Source organism: Peromyscus eremicus, chromosome 18 (genome assembly GCF_949786415.1).
Source record: "Peromyscus eremicus chromosome 18, PerEre_H2_v1, whole genome shotgun sequence".
Classification (NCBI taxonomy): Eukaryota; Metazoa; Chordata; class Mammalia; order Rodentia; family Cricetidae; genus Peromyscus; species Peromyscus eremicus.
The window spans coordinates 6,500,002-6,519,690 of record NC_081434.1 but is presented as its reverse complement, the minus strand read 5'-3'; positions in this window follow the sequence as shown (position 1 = coordinate 6,519,690).

Here is a 19,689-nt window from a genome sequence, read left to right as displayed (position 1 = left end):
AAGTGCCCACAAAGACAAATACAGAGCCTAAAATAATTAGTATTTGACCCTGGTGCAAAGTGTATGCTGACAATTATTTTCAAGTTTCTTTTTTCATGGTATTTTATGTGAGTATACATGAATGCATTTGGATATTGCAGTTTGAAATGAAATATTTTAAAAAGCCATAAAAATAATTGTTAAATGATTTAAGGATACGAAAAGATATATTTAGGATCTATTGTTGGTAAATTCATCTTTTATTGCTTCAGTTCAACTTTTTAAAGAATAGATTGCTTTTCTCTTGAATGAAATTAACTTTCACTTTTTTTTTAAATGGAGATCCATTTCTTACCAGTTGGATAAGTTTGTCATGCATGGATGAAAATAAGAACATAAACAGTTTCTAGTTTTCTTCTTGCATCCGACATTATTTTGTTAGTGAGAACTAGTAGACACTAGTTTTCTCAGTTCTTGAGGACTATAGTTAGGGCCTGCATTATGAGTCATCAGTTGGATATGGTTGTAGTTATTGGGTGTCTGTGACATTCACCCATTCATGCATATGCTTTGTGTTATGACAGTTGCTAATAGTACAAAATGAAATAGTGGTTGACAGAGAGATGTTCCATTAGCATAATCAGTTCATTTTAAAGGACTGGGTAGAGAATTATTCTTATCATCATCATTACTTAATTTAGTTAATTTGTTTTTTAGGTATATGTGTGAGTGCCTGCATGTATGTCTTTGTACCACATGCGTGTAGTGCTCAAGGAGACTAGAAAAAGAGTATTAGATCCCCTAGGACAGAAGTTACAGATGGTTGTGAGCTGCTATGTGGGTGCTGGGAGGTCAATCTGGGTCCTCTGGAGGAGCAGCTAGTGCTCTTAGCTGCTGAGCCTTCAGCCCCTATTATTATTATTATTATTATTATTATTATTATTATTATTATTATTATTATAAAGGTTTATTTTGCCTCACAGTTTCAGGGTTCAGGCCACCATAAAGGGGAAGGCATGGTGATTGGAGGCTCCTTGCTTGTATCTATGTGGTTCAGAGAGAGATGAATTCTGGTACATCAGTGGCTTTCTCTTTTTTCACTTTTTAGTTCAGTCTACACCTGAGGATAGTACCACCCACATTCGGGAGAGGTCTTCCATTCTTATTTAAGCTATGCTGGAAATATCCTTCCAGGTGAGAATTATTTTTTAAAAGAATGTGGCTTAAATGTTTTGATTTCGCTTAATACGTTTAATCATTTCCTGTAGCCACCATGTATCATACACTTTTAAGGTTACACTGTCTCTTACTGCTGAGTGGCATTTTATATGTGGCTGCATGACTTTGAGGATCACATGCTGGCATCTGTCACTGCATTTCTATTTTTTTTATGGACAGTAACAAGTATGGGTATTTCCTGGCTGACCATGGAATCTAAGTAAGTAAATTGGAGTACCAAGCAATGAGAAATTACACGTTTAAAAAATTCTTCAATAGTTTCAAACTATTTATTTCTGTTACTACTCTTAACAGAAGCTCACTTAAAATACGGTGGGGGAAGTATTCATCTAAATAATGTTTCTCAGCCTTACCTCATGACCCTTCTTGAGGCATTTTTCTTGATTCTTTTTATTGTCAGTACCCAGCATGGAGCAGGGGTTACAGATGTAAGGAGCAGGGTTATGGGTAATGTGATTGTCACTCTTGACCATAAATGTAGATATCTGCTTATAGATCTGGATAAAGTCCGGACTTGGGGAAAAGGTGGTGGAGTTTGGGCAGATCTGTATACCTCACTGAGTTGAAGATGCAACTCGTCAAGGATTGCTGAACGGTAAAGTGGTAATTAGACACCTAGCTGTCAGAAAGCATGGGCCTGAAATAATAGAGCAATAGCAATAGCTGATTTAGGAAAATAATTTAGCCATAGCACAAACGCCGTTAAGGTGCATTTCCTTGGAGACCATGAACTTTCAGATTTGACAGTGTTGGCAGTTTGGAAATCTTGGAGATGGGAAGTTTATGTCAATGTGACACAAGCTAAAGTCATTTAAGAGTAGGAAACTCAATTAAGAAAATGTCTCCATGAGGTCTGGCTGTAGGCAAGCTTGTAGGACGTTTTCCTGATCAGTGATTGATGGGGAAGGCCCAGTACATTGTGCGTGGTCCCATCCCTGGGCTGGTGGTCCTGGGTTCTATAAGAAAGCAGGCTGAGCAAACCATGATGTACAAGCCAGTAAGTGGCATCTCTCCTATTGCCTCTGCATCAGCTCATGTGTCTAGATTCCTGCCCTGCTTGAGTTCCTGTCCTGACGGCCTTTGATGATGGTGATGATGATGAGCAGCAATATGGAAGTGTAAGCCAAATAAACCCTAACCTACCCAAGTTGCCTTGGTCAAGGTGTCTCATTGCAGCAATAGAAACCCTAATTAAGACAGTCTTGGTCAGTTTTTTTACACAGGGGTGAAATGAACATTTAGAATAGTGGTGTGCTGGGAGAGGCTTAGCTATCAGCACCCTAAAACAAGCCAAAACCTCAGAGTTGTATTGTGTGTCAGCTTCCGCAGTGGAAACCCTCCCACCATGGCTGATGGAAGTGACTGGCCTGCCAGGACTGTGCAGAGTTGGGAAGGAATGAGCTAAATGTTAAATATATTCCAAGAGCCAGCATGAGCCAGCATGAGCCAGCATGAACCAGCATGAGCCAGCATGAACCAGCATGAACCAGCATGAGCCAGCATGAGCCAGCATGGGCCAGTCTGCTACAGCTAGTTGGAAGCAACTTCCTTTCTTAGTTACCAGAAACTACCATGAAGGTGTTTCCTATTGCCAACTAACGAGTATAGTGTGGTCATTGGTGTCTGACATCCAGAAGGATGTGGAATTGTGTAAAATTTGTTATCAAGTTTTCATTCCTTTTATAATTTGACGCTTTGGCAAGAGAGGTAGCTGTAGTAACAGGAAAGCGATTTCAAAGTTCTCATTCTGAAAGAGGGAGCCATTTTGAAGTCCCAGGAAACGGATAGCCTCGGAAAGGTGTCGACTGTACCCCAATGGGCTGGGCTGACAGTGCAATTGCCCTTGGTCTGGTTTTCCACTTGTGAATCTGCATACTTCCTGACACAATATTTAAATAAATTATTCATCTTGAACACGAAGGCAGAAACGTGCAGGATTTCCTAAGCCGTTTTCTGTTACAGGTAGCAGGTGGCTCTGACTAGGTACAGAGTTGGCCTTGGTGCGTCTATTTCCTGGCAATAGTCCATATTAATAACATATGTAGGAATGAAATGACTTCATGTGAAAATCTGGTTCTTACAGCCTTAGAATTTTTCTACATATGCCTTCCAAGATTATTTACTATTTAAAAAAATCCCTCCAGATGATATAAAAACATCCTTTCTGTAAGATGCAAGAAAGATTTATGTTTTCCTTCCACTTCTTCCTAAACTGAGCAGTTTGGCTTCTTTGCCTATTTCCAGCTGAGAATGTTTTAGTAAAAATATTCTTTACTCTACTTGGTGTTGGCTTACTCCTTATATGTCTTACATATTCTCCTCAGTGTTTTACAACCTCATACATCTCACACAAACTCAAGGGCTCTGCTGCTTCCTTTCTGTTCCCACTTCTCTGGGTTCAGATGCTCGGTGGCACTTCAGGCTTGAAAGGTTGCCACTGTCTGTCCATCTCAGATGTTAGCAGTCACCCCTCATCTGTGGTGCGTCAGGGTACACCATCACAAATGCAAATCTTATTGTTTGAGATGACTTGTGGCTGTCTCATTGGCGTATTTTGTGTCAACAATTTCATGCCTCTAAAAAAATGTTTTCTTTCTTTAGACAGGATCCTGATGTACAGTTTCATCCATCATGGCCTCAAACCTGCCCTTGTGCCCTAGGCTGGCCTCAGACTTACCATCTTCTTGCCTCTGGTTTCCAAGTGCTGGGGTTGCAGGCAGATGTAGCAAAATAAAATGCCTCATTTTTCTTTATTCAGGGCTTCGAATATTGTCACAGAGCAGGGACTAAGGAGGATTTGCCAGTATGTATGGCTCACAGTGAATCCCCACCTACCTTCTTAGAAGGCATATTACCATTGAAACTCATAGATATCCACTGGGAACTTTGCTTCCTACCATAAGACTTACCCAAGCATGCTTTCATATGCTTCTCCTTCAGAATAAGTTTAATACAATGTTCTCCATCTTGTTCTGTTTCTACCAACAGTTTCTTGGTAACATGAGTAGCCACACGTCTTATCAATCTCTTAAAATGCTGTGCCTGCTGATCTTTTGTCTATCATTTGGGGTAACACATTATTCTCTTTGGCCTATGTGCCCAGTATGAGTGTAGTAGCCCCACCTTGGACATGAGTATTGTCATTTTCTACATAACAACATCATTACAGTAACATTTAGGTCATGGGCTGTTCAAAAACATTTACTTCTCCATGTATTAACTCTATCATCTGTATAACTTGCATACTTTGTTTACTCATACTAAGGCTTATAGCAATAAGATGGAACTAATGGGAACAAATGAAATAGTGAATTGATACAACAACAACATCATGATCTGCTTGCTGTGGGATGACCTTTCTGTATGCAGTTAATATGCATTACTCTCATTGGTTAATGAAAAGCTGACAGGCCAGTGGGCAGGAAATTAGGTGAGAAAGCCAAACTGAGAATAATGGAAAAGGAGAAGGGCGGAGTCAGGAGTCGCCAGCCAGATTCAGAAGAAGATGTGAATGTTGTACTGAGAAATGGTAGCAAGCCACGTGGCTAAACAGAGATAAAAATTATGAGTTAATTTAAGTGTAAGAGCTAGTTAGTAATAAGCCTGAGCTACTGGCCAAGTATTTATAATTAATATAATCCCCTGTGTGGTAATTTGGGAAGCAACTGCTGGGTGCTTGAGAATTGCTGGTGGGACAGAAACTTCTTACAATGATCAAAGATTGAGTAGGAAATAAAGACAACATTCAATAAGGGAGGATCTAGAAATGTTGGGAATACAATTGAGGATAAGCAAAGTGCTCAGGGAGGGTTTTATTTTCTAGCATGCCATGGGTAGTGTTATGCTCTTATCTCTACATTTATCAAACCTTCATTCAGATATTTGAGAGATTGTTTTTCCAAGAAGACAATTTCTAATATTCTTCAGGCATCATCACATACAAGTAGAAGTTGGGGTAGGAGTGAATATGATCAAAATGGGTTGCATGCGCATATGGACTTGTCTAAGAATTAAGCAGTGTTACATTTAAAGATTACTGGGAAAGATTAGTTTCTGTGTCCACTTTTGTAACATACATGCACTCTTTAAAGCATGGATGTGTGAGACGGTGGTTTGCATTTCCCATGTGATACCTTGAGGAGGTCCTTTCCCTGTGGAGTGTTTTCAGACAGAAAATAGTTCCATATTCTTTAGTTTGATGTCTATTCACTGGCATTCCAGGAAATTTAGAAGGAAATGATTCCTGAAGGCTTCTGGACTGGAAAAGAACAGATGAGTTTTTATTATTTTAAAACCTCTCTTAGGCTGTAAAAGGACCAGTACTTGAACATTTATGATTGAGTATGCCTGAAAGAAAGAGAATAATTTATTAACCATCATGTTAAATTATGTTTTCCTGTTTAGAAAGTACTCATAAAAATGCCAGCTAACACTTTGGATAAATATGTTTAAAAATGTACATTTGAAATTAAGTTAATGAGCCTTAATAACATTCTGTGATCAAATAAACCACACACCTAATCAAATTTATTGCTCATTATTTCTGAGGTTGTTTCCTTCTTTAGCTGCATATTGGTAGTGGTAATAAATTTATATTATATAGAGACTTATCATATAAAGTAATATTACCAACATGATCTAATTTAATCACCACAATGATCCTGGGACATAAGATGCGCTGATAAATTAAGGAAAAACTGAGGTCTAGGGAGGTTATAAATTGCCAAATATCATGTGATTTATCAGCAGAGGACCTAAAATCCATGTTCTCTGTGTCTAGCCTTCCCATGTTTGTTGAGTTGTTCCTTTTTGTTTTATAGATCTTATTACTACTGGACTACTGGACAGATATCAGAGCTGATTAAAATCTCTTGATAAGAGAATGCTCATGTTTATTAATAAGTCAGTGTACTGGTTGATATCTCAGTTCCTGACCTAATTATTACAATTGCTGTTTTACTCTCCTAATTTTAACACCTTCATTTCCCTGAACACCTTTTCTTTGTGTAATAAAGAATAAAACATAAATTTATCATTTAAAAATGTCAGGGTTTCTGTTGCCAATATGTTGAAGCACAAGCATCCTCTAATGAATGCAGCCGCAATCTGTTAGGTACCTATTAGATGGAGACGAACCTCTGACCCTCATGGTGCTCACTATTTATGTCCTGATTCTGACTGATGTCTTTGTTGATTTATCAATGCCTAGGCTATTGGAGTAAAGTATGTCAAATATCAATTTAAAGCACAGTATTAGCTTAAATCTGTATAGCATTCCATATTGGAAGACATCTTTGTTTAATACTTCCGTGAGTATTGCTTTATGTTGGGAATGCTTTTTCTGAACAGATGGTCAAACTAAGGCCACTGTTAACTTCATTTAAAATATTTTTACATGCGTGATAACAATACACCAACGTCCAGAAGAAACATGTTCAAATGGGAACATTTTTTTTTTCTTTTTTTGGCTCTACTTGAGGTGATTTATAACCCATACTAAATTAGGTTCTGCATATCTTTTTGTATGTCAGTGGAGAGTGAAGATTGCAGAGCTTTAGCCTTTATAGTATATTTTTTTCCCCTTTCTAATCTCTGTTTCTGATCAGTGAGCCAAGAGCTTCCTAATTGGATAGCAATAAATCAATGCAGGGACTGACTTATCTTGAATCGTTTTTCTAGCCCTGATATATAGCAAACACAGGAGCAGGTTGAATTCGGGGGTCAAATACTATCAGAAACACTCTTAAATCGTCCGGATCTTGTCTTAATGTTTAAAGAGCGAACTGCAGAATTATTGCTTTTTGAATCTGTCATTGAAGCCAGGGGCCGCTCTGACCTTTGTGCTCCAGGGCAACTGAGGGCCCCTCCGTTCTCTAGCCGGTTTTCTCCCTCTCTGATTTTATCATTCATCTTGTTTTCCCTCCGATTTCCTTCGGTTTCATTCTTCAGCTCTCTACTAGCTGTCAGCCGTCCTGGTTTGTTTTTTTTTGTTTTTGTTTTTTTTTTTCTGAGCCCATGCAGTTACAGTCTTTTCTTCCCACTGTTGCTTCCCTGCATGCAGAGCTGCTTCAGGAAGTCTCCTTGTGCTTGTTATATATGCGCTGTGAATGATAAGGTTTCCCTCACATGGTTCTGGATAGACATTGTAAGTTGACTGCTTCTGTTGGGAGGAGAGGAAAACAGAAATATGTCATTTTGGTTTTCCACGTGTCGTATTTCTCAATTTAAAAAGCAGGAATCATTTAAAACAGCCCCAGGTTAGCATGTGACACCTTGGCATTAGGTTTATATTTTCTAACAGGTGACATGGCAGATGGGTGTGAGGCTTAATTTTGAAAGGATAAAATCTTTACCCATAATGTATTTTGTTGATATTTGAATATATTTGTCTTAAAATGTCAAAGTCTGCCTGGCTTTGGTCGCAAAGAAAAGGACACATGGCTTTGTTTTAATTGAAGTATTTATCTGGGAAATTTTTTTTTTGTATACCATATGATAAATTCTAGATTTGCTTATGGAAAGTTATTCCTAGGAGAGCAGGAAACTTAAAAAAGAAGTCTTTGTGAGGTTCCAACCTAAAACATATAGTATTTGATGAATAACTAATACAGATAATTAGCAGATTAAGAGACTGAGTGAGTCCAAGCATGAACAGCAGCGTGGAGAGGGAGATTATCAACATTAAAAAAAAATAAAAATGAACAGGGCAGCTGGAGCATGAATGAAATCCATTTAATTTGTGGGTACTTATATTTCCACGGAATTATAGTCTGTTCCTTCTTCTGGGTGACTTCCTTGTGTCTCAGATGTCTGTCTATCTACCTGCCAATTCTGTTTTTTTTTTTTTTTTTTTTTTTTTTTTTTTTTTTACCTCCAAAAGGAGAGGGTCAGAGCTACACTATCCAGGACCTTAAAACGCCAGACACAATAATTTCCAAAAGTCTGAGGAATACAGATATGCAGATGGAGACTTTTTCTTTTCTTTTCTTTCTTTCTTTCTTTTTTTTTTTTTTTTTTTTTTTACCAAATTTGAGAAGCAGAAGTCAGCCTGACCACCGCAGGCCTGATTCTTGTCTCTCATGGTTTGGAAGCTTCAGGAAGATGGATGACTCACACGCCTCTCTCCATTGTACCTGGGAGAGATTCTTGGCCCAGCTGTTCAACCCACAATCGGGCAGTATGTGAAAGGAAGAAAGATAAAGGAAAAGTCTTTTTCTAAGACTAATTGGTCCTCACCTTGTTTGGCATCCAAAAAATAAATAAATAAATAAATAAAATAAAAAAAAAACAACAAAAAACAAAAAACCGCCTAATGGAAATGGTGGATTTATCTGCAGGTAAGAAACAGAACGTGACACCAGATGAAAAGAAGCAGAGGTGGAATCTGCTCACTCCCTTCATGCTTACTGATGCACAGTCCTGCTGGCTTGTGCTCTGAGAACCCTGCCTGGTGGAAGGCAGAGCCCACACTAGTGAGGCGCTCTCCACTTGTGGGGAATGTGTAAGTGCGCTTAGTCCAGTTTTATCTCTTAAGTCAGTTACTGGCTCTTACCTACCAGGGGCCTCTTTTTCTGGACTCAGATTCCAGGGCCCCTCCCACCCATTTTCTCTTTTGGACTTTATTTGTAACAAGGGCTTTTGTTAAGCTGTGTGCAAGTGTTATCAGCTTTAAGACACTAAAACTCCAAGACTGTATTCAGTGTTAGCCAGAACTTTAAGAACTTTGGACAATTCCAACTGGGATTGGACGAGGACTAGAGAAGGTTTTGAAATTTGAGTTTTCCTGGTATTTCAGGGGAATAAAGACACAGTTTCTTGGCACCCTTTGCCTGGATTCCTTCTTAGAAGGAAGATGTAAAGCCTTAGTATCATTCTGCTGGTGGATTCTCAGATACTTCTGTGTCTGAGAGTATGAATGTCGATGAAAAGAAGGCTTGGACATTGTGTAAAATGACTACAGGCTTCATGAGTAGTTAATAGGATTGAAAAAAAAAAAAACCTACCCAGAAGGATTACATTTGCCTTCACCAGTTAGAGCGAGTTCCTCCAGGGATTTTTCCGTGTTTCCCTTGCTTGTTTTATTTTTCAAATTAGTCAGCTGTGGACACAGCCTTTAATCTAATGCCTGAAAAGCTTTATAAAAATCTTAATGTAAGTATGTAGGGATTATGGATTGGCTATAGGGTGGAGATATCATATGTTCTATGGAAGACATCATCTTTTCCTTTGAGGAATCTAGATTTCTTTTAAGGCACTTGGTGCAAGATATATTTTCAAAATTACCTGGAGTGAAACAAAAATCACTTTACCAAGAAAAAATGTAAAGACACGTAATTAATACTTGAGGTGAATTTAAACTCAACGCTAACATTAACTCAACTGGAATAAAGCAGTCTTTAATACATATGGTGAGACATAATTGATTAAAAGTCGCATACTTAATATTTCTATTTTAGGAACAGAAAGGAGGGCTCCAGTCTGTTTTCATTCCCTTCAAATATGAAGCAGCTGCCACGCAGTGGTTGCAAACTTCTTGGAGACTTTCCATCGTGATCATTTAAAAGACATTTCTGTGTGGCATGAAAACAATATAGATAAATTAAGGCCCGTAATGGCCTTGTGTTTTGAAAATAAACATTTACTAATGCAAATAATGCCTGTATCACTTGTTCTTTTTTGTTTTTATTTCAAGCAGTATTGAAATATTTTTCTGTTTTAAGGCTGAGTGGAAAAGTTGCTTTAAGATGAAATAGAATAACAAAAATTAAAAAAAAATTTGCAGGTCCCATGAGGACTCTTTATTAAACCATAAAGCTTTGTTTAATTTTTACTGTGATAAAGAAAACATAATGTTAATAAAAGTATTTAAATTTCATAGTATAATTATTTGTGTTTCAGATTGATTTTCTACTGTTTGTAAGGAAAGGGATGGATGGATATATGAGTCCAATTGTGATCTCCAACTTCTGCCTAGAGAATTCCCAATACACGGCCAGTTACATTTGTTCACCTGACAGAAAAGCCATTTTACTAATAAACTTGTGAGAAACTTATTCTATTTTGGCAGCAGTAAACTCAAGCTTACTGTAAATGTTGCCACCTCATGCACAAAGTAAACCTCTTCTGGGTGTTTCTGCACAGTTGTGGAGCTATAGTTACATAAATTTACTTTCAGTACTGTGGTGGCTTTAATGACTTTGGCCTCCATTAGCTCATATATTTTGACCCTTGGTTCCTAGTCAGTGGAACTGTTTGGGAAGGATGAGGTGTGTGGCCTTCTTGAAGGAGGTGTGTCATTGGGATGAGCTTGGAAGTTTTGAAAGCCCATGCCATTTCTAGTGTCCTACTTGCCACAAGATTGTAAGCTCTTATGCCTGCTGCTATCATGCTCCCTGCTGTAATGGTCATGAACTCTACCTGTATGCCTGTGGATGAACTCTTTCTTATATAAGTTGCCTTGGCCATGAGGTCTCATCACAGCAACAGAAAAGTAACTGAGACAAATAAGAAAGTTCAGAGGTCCACGTAGGAGTCAGTGTATTCTACAAAGAATATGAATTTGGGGACAACAAGCATGAGTTTGAATATGTGTGAGTGTGTGTGTGTGTGTGTGTGTGTGTGTGTGTGTGTGTGTGTGTATTTCAACATACTTAATTTTGTGACATATGAGAAGTAGATAAACTATCTTCTATCTGGTCTTACAGGTAATAAGATGGGAATCAGTGAAATCAATAACAATGTCAGTTCATTTATGATTTCAGATAAATGTTTTTTTCTTAGTTTCAGTTTCTTAAACAATGGAACTCTCATCCTTTTGAGAATAAATGATTAAAAACCTTCCTAGGATAAAATCCCGTTAGGCATATAGAGCTTTATTATAAGTCTTTCCTATTAGCATCTCAAAATATTCAACTCAAAAAACTACAAAAAATGCTTTGAGATATCCTGATCTCATGGTCAGCTGGTGTTCATCTAATCAGAGAGTTCCTTATAGGTTGAAAATGCTTGTTGAAAATACTTCCATGAAGTTCTTACATGTCTCTCTTTGACCTAAATTCAGGTAGACTTATTCCCCCTTTGGTTCTGTGGTATAGCACTCCCCTGCATTCAATGTGGTCCCTCAACCTCCTTTGTTGGTATTCTCAAAGGGTTCCTGTAACCAAGTACCCCAACCTGGCTTTATGGTATAGGCCAGACATCAGGAATCAAGATGTTCACGTAGTAGTAGTTCTCTCACTGAACTCTCTGGAGATGATCGTCTTTGCCTCTTCTAGCTTCTAGTACTCTTTGAAGATGTTTTTTAGCTTCTAGTTGGGTGCTGTCTTTTCTGTGTGTGCCATCATATTGTCCTGAATCAAGAAAAGTCATCTGGAGGCCCACAGACCTACGTCTGTGTCTCCTGAGAGAGTTTTAGAAATTCAAGTGATTGTGCCTAACCATACCATAGTGCATCAGAATTCCAAGAATAGAACTCAGGTATATCATTTTTCATTCTGGACATGGTTTTTATGCATACTTCAAATGAAGGAGTGAATTCGATTGGGCATATTCAAGTCGCTTTGGTAATATATATATATATACATATATCTATATATATTCATATATATATCTATATATATGTCTTAGGGCTGTCTAAGGATCAGGTGGAAGGGCCGCCTACTCTAACTTCTTCCTGGAAATTGCAGACAGAGCAGTCCCAGGCATACTTAGGGCAAAGGCAGCACTGGTACTGAGGCAATGTACCATCACTTTCGTCTCAGTTACCTTTGACAGACCTACGCTAAGCTCCATTTGACAACTGATCTCTTTCAAAATTGCTTAATGTTCTTCCCTCAACCATCGCTCCCTACCTTACCCATTCCTGTCCAGAGTGAGCTAGAGCCCAGCGAAGGTGATTCCTGTTCATTTGTTTGAGGAAATGTTTTGCACATCAGTCCCTTATTATCCTTTCCAGGCGGACGTGTGCAACATAAATTATGGTGATTTATTAGGAATGAAACACCTATTCTGGTAACCTCACTCAGAGGTTCTCACGGAGTCGTCTGCAAGTAAGAAAACATTTGTCATTTTTGAACAGATTCAGAGTAAATAAAACAAGAACTAACAAAGGTACAAAGATGATTTTAACACATCAGTGTAATATGCATACAATTTGTATACCATTACAGACCAATGGATGCCTTTTAACCTGCAAATCGTAATTCCAGTTCTGCTTTTTTTGACTCAGGATTTTCCACACATTGGAGTTGCTACTGTCTCCCATTGGTGTGGGGCCCAGGAAATTGTTTTGTGAAGGTCACTCATGGCGAAGTCATAAACTGTCCCTCTGTTTTTGAAATGTTGTGGACATGTTCAAAGTTAGATGCTGTGTTAAAGGAATTCAGTGGTGGGCAGTCAGCTCAGCAAGAGAGATGTAGGAGGGAGAAGGCTAGGTGAGAGGTTTGGGAGTTATCTAATTTCTTCCTGAGAAATTTATGACTGTCATATATAGCACGGCTTAGTTTCATTTCTTTTCAAAATTGGGATATAAAATGCAGTCATGGTCGAAAAGATGGTTGAGCAACACAGTTTCTTGGAATGTGGTATGTGGTACCATGAAATTTCTGAGTAATCAAGTGAAGGTCTTGGTGTTTCCTTTGCATATGTCTAGAAGCTAAAAGGTTTTTTTTTTTTTTTTTTTTTTAAGAGAGGGTCTCACTTACATCCCAGGCTAGCCTCAAAGTCACAGCAATTCTTCTGCCTCAGTAAACCAAGTTATTGGAGCGTGAGCCACTATGCTTTACCCCTTTCAAAATTCTTCTTGTGTATGTTAGAGTTTACATCACATTTTGATATACATATATAAAAACATTATTGAAAGAATTAATGTGTGCTTCTTTCTTCCTTACAGATTAGTTTTTGTGGTAAGACACAAAAACATGCTTTCGGGCAGAAATTCTGAATATGGTATGATACCATTAACAATATAGTCCTCATGTTTTTCATTGGGTCCCTAGACTTGTTCATTCTTTGTATCTGCTGCTTTGTTTTTGACCAAAATCTCTCCATTTTTTCCCTACCTTCTACCCCAATGTACTTGGTAGCCGTGTTTTGTTCTTTAATTCTGTGTACTAGACTTTTGAGAAATTTTAGATTTTACATACAAGCAAAATAATGTACCACAGAATATTTTCTTATGTCCAGCTGGTGAGAAACCTGATTTACATATGTAGACATACACATTTTTAAATCTAATATTTATTATTTGTGGTTTAATTGGATCTGAGACATGAAGGTGAGCAAGACACATTGTTTTTTTCTTCCAGAGATTTCAGTGTAGTGGAGGAGAGAGTCTAATAATTTGGGGAAAATAATTTAGGTTATTATTTATTTATGTCCATGCCAAATAAATAGTAAAATGTACAAGTAATTATTCCTCTGGTCTATAAAGTGGTTGTTCTGAGATGTTTGCTCACACCAGAATTAGGCGTGCAAGTTCTCTTGTGGAGTTTTGTGTAAAGTATTGATGCTCTTCCTCTCTTTTGGCAAGTCTTATTCCTTAATTCTGTAGTGAAAGTTCGGACATATGTGTTTGTAAAAGGCAGCGCGGGATAATTCTGGCATCTTCCCAGGTTTGTGAACCTCTGCTATGCATGCGCAGAAGCAGACAAGATGTGGTGTGGCTGGATTAGGGATCACATGCTCTTCTACTGAGGAGTTGGCCCGGAACTTGGAGCCAGAACTCAAGGGAGAACTACTTAACGGCAGCATTGGCTGTTGCAGGAGTAGCCTGGCTCGTGGGTCAGTGGAATTCCTTTGGCTCTGTTTTTCCATTCAGCCTGCTTAAGGACTCTGAGTCTTGTTTCTTGGTTATTGGTCTGAATGAAGCTTATCCTGAACAGATGGGCAATATTTTGTGTGCACAGATGGGGAAAGAACGTTGAGTGCACTGGCGGAGTCCACACACGGAAGTGAGCAAGAGAGGAAAAGACTCATGCCAGAGGTAAAGACACCGAGAAAAACAAACAACTACCTGACTGTTGCAGACAGTGTCCTCGTCTCTGAGATTTCCAAACAAGGCTGTATATATACCAAACCTTTCATAAGCTCATTTGCGTTTACCCTGTTTATGGCCATTAAATTCAATGATAAATACCTTCTTAGCATTCATTAAGATTAAATTCTCAAAGGATGCGAGAACATCATTTAGTGGAAAATTTAAAATAGCTAGTAATGCAGTGGAATTGGAATCTAAGGGACCCCCAGTGGGGAGCTGAGTGTTTTTCACGAGGATCAGAGGAATTGAGTTTATGGGGTGTAGGTAGTTGGCTGACTGCGATTCTCATCAAAGAAAAGTCCCGAGTTCTCTCTCTCTCTCTCTCTCTCTCTCTCTCTCTCTCTCTCTCTCTCTCTCTCGGGTTCTTTGAGACAGGGTTTCTCTGTGTAGTTTTGGTGCCTGTCCTGGATCTTGCTCTGTAGCCCACGCTGGCCTTGAATTCACAGAGATCCACCTGCCTCTGCCTTCCAAGTGCTTGGATTAAAGGTGCACGTCACAGAAAAAGTTACTGCTGTGGTGTCCAACTCCTTTATTTTCCATGTTGGGTATCTGGTGTGATTTTGATCTCTAATTTTTAGCTTTGTGTTATGTCTTCAAGAAGCCCACTTATACTAGTTGGTGTGCATAGTTTTCATTTTCCTACTCTCCATGTGTGATTTATTCCCACAGACTCCTCAGCATTTATATTGGGATTCTCATAATTCATCAATACATGTTTTATTTAGCAAGTATGATATAGTACATTACAGTTGGGTTGCATAATGAATATATCTTCACCAAAGCCTCCTGCAGTATAATTTTAGATCAATGAATGGATAGTAGGGGAGTCCATGGTCAGAGGCTCTGTGTTCACATCTATTTTGGAAGCTTACCTTAGTCAGAACACAGGAGCTGTTGACCTACTGACCGGCTTTCTCTTCTGTCAGCTTGGAGAGCTTTCAATTCTTGGGCAGTTATAGAACTTCACTTTTGTTTATTAATATCCTCTTGCCCTACCCAGATTAAAAACTACTTACTTTCTTCAAAGTGTTCAGTTTTCATATATTCTTACTTGCTTTAAGATAATGGTCAAGTTGATTAATATCAACCGTAAGCTCTACGCTTGTGGTGTGTGTGCGCGTGCGAGTATGCCTGTGTGTGTATGTATGTTTGTGTTATGCAGGGTTGCTCGCTTATGCGTGTGTGTGTGTGTGTGTGTGTGTGCATGCATGTGTGTGTACATTATGCAGGTTTGCTTGTGTGTGTGTGTGTGTGTGTGTGTGTGTGTGTGTGTGTGTAGGTCAGAGTTGATGTTGAGTGCCCTCCTCTCTTACTCTCCATATTATGTTTTTAAACTAGCATACAAAATACTAGGAATCCTTAGGACATTTTCATGCCAACTGCGGTTAAGTTGATTCTCTTTCCTCTCTCATCTCCTCCATTCCTTTACTTTTTGACAAAGACTCTCACAGAATCCAGAACTCCCCACTTCGGCTAGACTGGCTGACTAGGGATACCCCCTGCTCCTCCCACCAGTACTGGGATTACAGGTGCTGGCTCCCATGCCTGACTTCACTATGTGGGTGCAGGGGATTCAACTCAGATTTCCAAGTTTGTACAGCAAAGGACTTTACCCAATGTCTTCCCAGCCGCACCAGTGGTTCTTGATCAGAAATGGTTTTTGTCACTAGTAGGATATTTGACAAAGCCTAGAGATGGGAATGGTTTTCATAATGGATGTGAGAGGCAGGGTCAGGAGTGGTAAAGGCCTGGGATCCTGTGAGATATCCTGCAGTGCTTCAGAAGGGGTCCCACAAACAGAGCTCCTGACTTACTATTGGGAACGGCACTGAGGTTCAAACCTTTGCTGCGTGGGCACAGCTTCTTCCTGCTTCACCAGCCTCATCTGCTGCTGGTTTCTCCTCATCGTCTCCCCTTCAGACACACCCACTTTCTTACAGATCTCTGAATGCCCTCTCTTCTTTCTACTTTATAGTTCCTTCATTTGTAGCTATCCCTACACGGTCTCTTTCCTACTTATTTTATTTGCCAAGTAATAATTGAGACACCTGTTCAGAACTCAGCAGTTGCATCCTTCAAATAGTACTTTTCTCTTTTCCCCCGAGTTAGTATCCTTTCTTCTTAAAGTACTATGCATTCCTGCTCTTTGTCTCCTACTAACACTTATAATGAAATAATTTCTTTCATAATTGGTTGTTCACACCTTACCTTTTTCATTAGAAGGAGGCCAAGGCCTGTCTATTCACTGTGGTACCCAGCGTGTTACTGGCAAGCACAGTGGTTTGCACTTGGTCATCCCAGTGTGTGTGTGTGTGTGTCTGTGCAATACATATATGTATGGCATATGCTCACATGTGCACATGTGTACAATCACCGGGATCCAGAGAGGACGCCGAGAGTCCTGCTCTATCAACCTCCATCTTATCTCTTTTCGACAGGGACTCTCACTGAACCTGGAAATAAAGCTGGTGTCAGTAAGCGCCAGTGTCTCTTGGTCTAGTGACTGTGTTAGAGGTGTATATGACCATGCTCCCAATCAGTTCTATGTGGACACTTAGGCTGAACTGGTACCCATGCTTTTGCAGTGAGGGCTCTTACCCACTGACTTATCTCTCCAGCTTTCAATGAGTATCTCTTCAATGTATGAGTCATCAAGTAAGAATGTGGTTAATAGTCAGTTATAAAGAATTGGATCCACAGAGAGATGACTCTTTCCTTCTGATCTACAAAGAATTCATATTTCAGCTGATTTCCAGAATTGATCATACACAATTTTATATAGTAGTTATAGGCAAAGTGGAATGTATCATGGCTTTTGGTTGTGGTTTTGTGGACAAACAGATGGAGTCACTCACATGTTTCTTTATGGTTTCCCTGACACCGCAATTATAACTGTTTTTTCTACTTATTTTTTTGTACTGTTTGATTATAAAAATTCGTGAGAATTATCGTTCGTATTAATAAAGATGATTAAAAGATTTGAATTGTATTTATGTAGAACTAGATTTTTAAGCTAATCATTTAGTTCTCCAAACTATAAGTTTTAGGAGTTTAATGATGTTAACCTAACATACACCTATTATTGACTATGGAAAAATTCATGAGGAATTAACTTGAAGATTAATGATGCAATTTGCAGACGAAAATAAAGGATCATATTGTGAGCCGAACATCCTGCTTGGCTTCCTGTCTAATATATACTCAGTCAAAGACAGTTAGCATAACTAGGCAGCCTACACAAAGCAGAGGTGTTCATCCTTTAGATTTTTCAAAGGGAGAACAGACTGAATATCCTTATTAAATTGATTAATCTATTTATTACCCAAAACAAATTAGAATGAACATTACAGTTGAATAGAGTAAAAATAAAACTATTGCCAATGAGTTTGCTTTCACAGACTGCACTGACTCATTGGCCCTTCCTGTGGTGGGCACATCTAATAAACATTTGACTCCTCTTCATTCATCTGGTTAGGCTGCTCAGGTGGTGCACGGACTTCATTCTGATCTCACTTAGTGTGTGGGCCTAACCAAGGGGGCTGGGCTTAAAGTGAAGAGATTTGATGTGTTACACTTCTTGGTAGTGAAAAACCATATGGTCTGTTTTTAGATGTCCTTTTAGAACCACAATACATCAAATTGCTGTTCATAGTGTTAAGCAGTCATTATAGCTGGTTATAATGTGTTAACTAGAAGCGATGGCCTGTGTGCTTAAGGACCTTATCTTATGCATCCTTTTCTTAGTCACTTTCTGTCTTGAAGTATACTGTGTATTACTTCTTCCATGAATGAATCAGATAGGATCATTTGAAATTGCCTACAGTCATTTGATTTTGACATAAAAACAATTCACTTTCATAAGTTCAATTAAGTACAAATATAAAGCTTTTATTCACTTCTCTATAGAGAGATGTTCTAATTAATAATGAGACAAACTTGAAATGGTACCATTGGTACTTTTTTTTTTTGTTTTTTTTGAGACAGGGTTTCTCTGTGTTGCTTCGGTGCCTGTAGACCAGGCTGGCCTCGAACTCACAGAGATCCGCCTGGCTCTGCCTCCTGAGTGCTGGAATGAAAGGCGTGCACTACTGCTCCCAGGTGTTACTTTTTTTTATATATATAAAAAATGTACTAAATGATTCAAACGGAGTTTTATAGAGAGCCCCCCAACCAATGACTCTACAGGCATCTACTCACACATTTGGTATACAGCCTATGCACAGTGGATGACTTATAGACACTTGGGAAAATGTTATACTTACTATAACAAGACAATTAGTAAAAAGTTCTTTGCTAGTTGTTTAAGACTAGTAATTAGATAGAGAATTGGGTGATAATGTTGATGGTGGATTCTCTTTCTCTTCTCAAGGTGCTGGTTCTCATTGAGAAAAAAAAACCTTTCCCCACTAAGAAGTGAAGTCTTTGGCATTATATCAATTGTAGTGAACATACGCCAAATTATAAGGAGCAAATCTTTTTCCTAGGGGATGACTATTCCACCTTCATGATCTGTGGTGAATGAAGGCCATTTTAAGTCCCTATATTTTGTCATTAGGGTTTGGAAATGCCTTAACTTATAGATGTTTCACCCTCCAGGTACAAAGAAATGTAAGTGTTACAAAAGCTCCATGGTATGGATGGGCATATAATGATGTTTCATAAGGAGATTCAGGAAGGTGATATTTCTGCCAAAGGGTGATATAACCCACAATAATTTGAGCATTTTATTTTTTATTTTTTAATTTTTTAATTTTTTATTTTTATTTTTTTAAGATTTATTTATTGTGTATACAGTGTTCTGCCTGCATGTATGTCTGCAAGCCAGAAGAGGGCATCAGATCTCAATACAGGCAGTTGTTAGCCACCATGTGGTTGCTGGGAATTGAACTCAGGACCTCTGGAAGAGCAGTCAGTGCACTTAACCACTGAGCCATCTCTACAATGATTAATTTGAGCATTTTAAATGCAAGGAGAACAGCTTGAGCTTGGTGCTACCCCAGCCATACTGAAGCAACTGCCAAGGTGCCCTTTGACATATCTGCACATGGGTTAGCAGTACATGTATGCATTTCCTTGCAAGGAAGATTTTTAGTTGGGAGAGAAAAATGTCATATTTTGGATCATAAATTTTTATTTACTCCCTAAATCCCCTGTGAGTAGGTTAATGATAATTATAATAAAGTCCATGATGAAATTGGAATCCTCACCAAGGGCGAAGACATTCTCTTGTGACAGCATTGCTTCCTGTTTTGATTTTGTATTTTAGATGGATAGGTACATGTAAGCCCTCCACATACTCTTGTGTCTGTTATGACTACAGATTAAGAGGAGTTAATGAAATTCTCAATGCTCATAAGTATAAGTAGCTTCAAGCAGGTTGCTGTTTTCCATTGTTAAGAAAGAGACCACAAATTTCTACTAATACATCAAGAATT